Genomic DNA, 5,688 nt, shown 5'->3' on the forward strand with positions numbered 1-5,688 from the left:
ATATACCCATAAGCTAACGTGTATGCGCGTGTGTGTATATGTGCGTGTGAATACATACATTCATATATATAAGCACATGTTCTTGTGTGCATTCGCTCGCACATGTATCAATGTTTATTTGTGTGTGGATCTTCCGGCGGTTTTGCAACGATTACGTCGAAAATCATCTCTTTTCATGCAAAAGCACCATGCTGCCCGAGTTGCACCCTTGTTATTCGTGAAATCGAAAATGCTGCGAACCATTGATTCAACGACTTAAAGATCTAACCATCGTTACTACTGTGCATTAAGTGAGATAAATAATCAATGTTTACTCACGGTAAGCATCGCTGAACATGCCAAGCTCTGCAGCGTACTCAAATATGTGTGTGTATGTGCGTGTGTGTCTATTATTGTTGTTGGTTCGATAGAGTATTTTCTCCATTTATAAGATAATCTCAATGACTGTAATATATAGATTATTTAAAGGATATACCTGGTTCTAGAGAGTTCAATGAATTCATTGTTTATCATATTAGTGTTTGGTTATATAAATATACTTTTCGCCGAAAGGTGAGCAGAATTGGCAACACATGGCTGGATTCAAATTGCCTATTATCAAATTCGCTTTTCACTCCTACACAGAGACCAGAAAGTTGCTTGTCAACTTTCTGAGCCAAAGAAGGAGCTTTTAAGTGAACACCAAATAGACAAGAAATAGCCGTAAAATTTCTTTCGTATTATTCCCTACTGTTTCACGAGATGATATTTTCGTAATCAATCGTCTCGTTAGGCAGAACAGTAGTTTTTAGTTTTCGTTCAAACGGTGCCATATCTACTTGGACTAAGAAAGAATAATGTGAACAGGGAATCTGCACTCTGCAAGGTCCTGGGAATAGACATCATGGTACATATTTGGTGATATATTTGTTTATTTATCTTCAAATTATAACGACTACTAATTGAGCTGCGATATTAGAGAATGCAGTTATAGATACATTCTCTCTTCCATACTTTTTATGATGGATGTTCTCGATAAGGACTAACATCGTGTTAAAAGGACAAAACAATAGCAACTCTGTGGTTTGTTCAATGAATTATATCCGTCACTACTACATAGTAAACATGATTTTATTAATTATTTCGTGAGGAGATTGAACACCACTAGTGGTTTTTGAAGTCCCTTGTAAACTAATATGTTCGAAGCTGAATAAGCCTTGTGTCGGGAATATTTTGACAGAAAACTCATTCTAACAAACTAGTTTTGAGAGGATGGGCTTGCGTGATTTTCATAGCTGTTACTTTGTTGGTTCATGCTGGTGCTGTTGGTTTTAATCTTCAGATCTGCCATATTTGAGTACTTGACTTGTGCCAAAATTTGAAACCATATTTCATCCTAATAAAATAACTGGTTCTCATTTACGAATGGTGATATAGTTCTCAATACGTCTATGTCTAAAACTTTGTGAAATTGTGCCTATGTTAGAAACTATGGTTTGCAGTTGACACAGTGACAATTATAGACTGATTCATTAAAGTTGTATTCACATTATTTTCTTAACGCTCCAAGTTCGGAGGCCTCTGGGTGACTTAGCAAGTATCACTTCTTGGCTCATTCAGTTACGTAACAGTTATGTTCTAAGTTTTGCGAAAATATATCATCATTATAAACTCAATGAAATGCGACAAGTTGTCAGAATCATTTGCACGAAAGGCAAAATGTTTAGCAGCATTTCATCTGGCTTTACGTTCTTGGTTCAAATACCACCAAAGCTGGGATTGCCTTTCATCCTTTCCAAGTCGGTGAATAACTGCCTGTTAAATTCTGGAACCAATCTAATCGACAATCCTTTCCTCACGAAATTGATTGGCAAAATTAGGAAGAATTATTCTTTTCTACTCTAAATGCCGCGAAGCATTTCGCCCGGCTTGCTAACGTTTCTGCCAACTCGCCGCCTTAAAACTAGGAAGAGCTATTATTAACACAATAATTAACAAATATATCGTAGTTCTTTGCCCACTTGTAGCTACAATAAATCAAATGAAGTTTTTGTTGCTAGAAATAACCGAATAATAATAGTTGCACTTCTGACTCTACGATATCATTTACATATTCCGTAAGAATAAAAAGAAATTGCGGTAAAAGAGATACAGATGAACTCCTAGATTGACTTTTAACATCTAAACAATTCCATTTGTTTTAAGGGGACATAAATGATTAAATCGATACCAGTGTTGGGTTGGTAAATTGTATTATCCTTCTTGGATGAATGAATATAAATTACAAATCTGCCCTTATCGAAACTGAGTTGTTTCTATCAAACACTTCCAGGCATTGAATACTAAAATAGTTTACATTAAGTTCAATTGATTTCTGGAATTTATAGAAACGGCTGAAGTAGCGACAAAGCAATAGTGATTGTAGCAGCTTTAAATACTGGGGCGCTGTTTATTAGTTTAATGTGGTGCTGAGTTCAAATCGCAATTTTGCGTGGAATCAACAGTATAAGTATTTTATTTTATATTTGAAAGAAAATGAGTAATAAAACGAAATGTGAAATGCGTTTGTTCGTTGACTGGATATACACACTGTAATTCTGGGCTAATACTGGAATGATATTAAATTCTTATTGGACTCGTAAATAAAAAGAAGATAAAGGATAAATATCGTTCATGAGTCATGGAGACTCATAATCATTCCTGAGTCATGCAGACACATAGGGCCGTACGTTATATTGCGTATATATATGTTCGGATTTAATGAAAGAAATTGTACTAAGGAAGCTGTATTTTCGTTGTGATCTGAAATATTCTAGATATGTCGGTGTTTTCGGAAGTGAGAAAACTTCAAAAACAGCGAAAACCGTGCTTCAGTACATTTTATGGCACAGATTGGTTTACTTGTCTACGCAGGTGATGCTTTGTTTTTCGGGTAGTCTGTGATTGTGGTTTATGTGCAACCTGTACCAATATGAAATGGGATACTTTGTATTTGTTGTAGTCAGTTACTTGTTAGTTGTGGGTGTTTGTGGTGAGATTCAAATCTAGTTAAGTCTAGTATAGTACATAACAAATCTCTGAATCTAGTAGAATTTATGCTCTTTTTAATCATATTCATTATACGGGTATATGTGTATGTGCGTGCATGAATGTGTTTGCGCGTGTATGTGCGCGCATGTGTGCATTTGTGGGTATGCATGTGCGTGCGCAAGTGGATAAGTGCGTGTATGTATTTATGCGTATATCTGCGTGTGTAGTTACATAGTTACACCGCCGGATACATGGTGAAAATAATCGAAACAAATAAGAAAGTCAGACAAGATCAACAGTGAGAATGCGAAAGACACGAGAGCACGGTATCTTTAAACAAAATCTGTTTTTAGGTTAAATATAGATACTACGGGCAAATCTAATCGAAGAGAAGGACATTAGTAGTAATTACCGCTAGGTATACAGTATAAGTAGAATCCAAAGGTACAGTTACTAATGTTGTTGATATTGATTAACCCCTATATTGCTTCCTATTTTGACACGAGACTAATAAATTTCTGATGAGTCTTAGCCTGAACAATAAACGTCAATATTCGACTCGTACATTATTACATTTATTTGGAAAGTATGAAATGGTAGTTGTCTTTTGCGAGATCTAAAATCAGAACGTAAATAGCTAGAACAATTAAAGCAAGGCATTATTCCGACTAACAAAGTATTCTACCAATCTAAGTGTTCTGACTTCTTGCAAACATATAAGAAAGTGCATTTTAACCATAAATATCCACTCTTTCTAGCAGTATCTAGGGACTAGATTAGAAAAACTTGTTCCGGGTTGAATAACAATGGTAGATGCTCAGTCCGTCGTTCGAAACAGTTTTCAATGATTTGATTAATGCTTGTGCTAATAATATATCTATATTTTCGTGATAAGCCGTCTTTCAAGTTAAGAAACAGACACAGAAAAGATAGAAAGGGAGACAGAGAGAGGGGGAAAGGAAGATAAAAAGAAGAAGAGAGAAACAAAGAGAGAGAGCCATGTGATGGATATTTCCTCTTACGACATAGACATGCAATGATTAGTTTTACATGCAAGGTTCTTTAAAGATAAGGGACTCTGATGCTAATGAACTTAAATCTTGCAATATCTAGAGGTAAACAAAAATCATAAAAATACAGGAAAATTTGACCGAATTTTCTGTAGGAAATTAAACCTAATTGAAAACATCTAAATTAAAAGATAGCTCCATACAGGAAGATAGATCAAAATTGCTAAGCCATATTAAGAATAAAATAAATCTATTATGTTGTTAAAGCTATATAACTGTCGGAAATTCATTCTATACTATATGTAATATGGCTGATTTTGGATTCAATTTGCCATTAAACATTTTAAACTCTATTCTGATACTTATCCCTACATTACTCATTATTATTATTATTATTATTATTATCATTATTATTATTATTATTATCATCATCATTATTATTGTTATTATTATTATTATTATTATTATTATTATTATTATTATCATTATTATTATTATTATTATCATCATCATTATTATTGTTATTATTATTATTATTATTATTATTATTATTATTATCATTATTATTATTATTGTTGTTGTTGTTGTGATTAGTGTTTTTGTTGTTGTTGTTATTATTATTATTATTATTGTTATTATTATTATTATTATTATTATTATTATTATTATTATTATTATTATTATTATTATTATTATTATTATGTTCAGATTCAGCGGCAGGAACAGTATTGGTAACAGCCGAGGAATCAGCAGCAGCAAGATTCTTATGTTTAATAATCATCTTGTACAGCGTACGATTAACGTTATTTTTAGTGTTTTCATTTTTATTGACTTATGATAATTTCTATCGCAGCAATGAAGTGGAGTAATTGACGAAATTGAATGAAGCTAATTTCAACTTCACGTGACATTAAAATATGTCACCCTATCTCCCTCTCTCCTTCCCTCTAACATTCCTCAACTTCTCTTATTCTCTACCTACGCATATATATGCGTACATATGAATGTATGATATATCTATATACTTATCAATCTATATACATCCATCCATCCATTTATTCATACATGCATGTATAAACATATCTATATACATGTATACATATATATATATATATATATATATGTATGCATTTATGTATGTATGTGCATATATATATATATATGTGTGTGTGTATGTATGTATGAATAAGTTAGATACATAGATAGATAACTAGATAGACAAATACATAGATAGCTAAATAGATAGATAGCGAGCTAAATAGATAGATAGATAGACAGACAGATAGACAGACAGACAGACAGACAGACAGACAGACGGATAGATAGATAGATAGATAGATAGATAGATAGATAGATAGATAGATAGATAGATAGATAGATTGACAAATAGATAGGTATACAATTTTCTAATCATATATTTTCAAAATATTGGTTCAGCATCTTATGGGTACAAAGTCGTATTTTTCAGCATCTTCACGTTACAATAATTTATGTGTATTCTCATCTAAGATTGAGATAAGAGCCAACATTCCAGATGGCAGGCTTGATAATTGATACCCATAGTATTCTTGTTAACACACAAACAAAGCATATTTATCTACTAGTGCGATGTTGAGCACTGATTCTCGCTGTTCAATATTAATGTGTGAGTATATATATATATATATAT

The sequence above is a fragment of the Octopus bimaculoides genome, chromosome 10 (genome assembly GCF_001194135.2).
Source record: "Octopus bimaculoides isolate UCB-OBI-ISO-001 chromosome 10, ASM119413v2, whole genome shotgun sequence".
In the NCBI taxonomy this organism is placed as follows: Eukaryota; Metazoa; Mollusca; class Cephalopoda; order Octopoda; family Octopodidae; genus Octopus; species Octopus bimaculoides.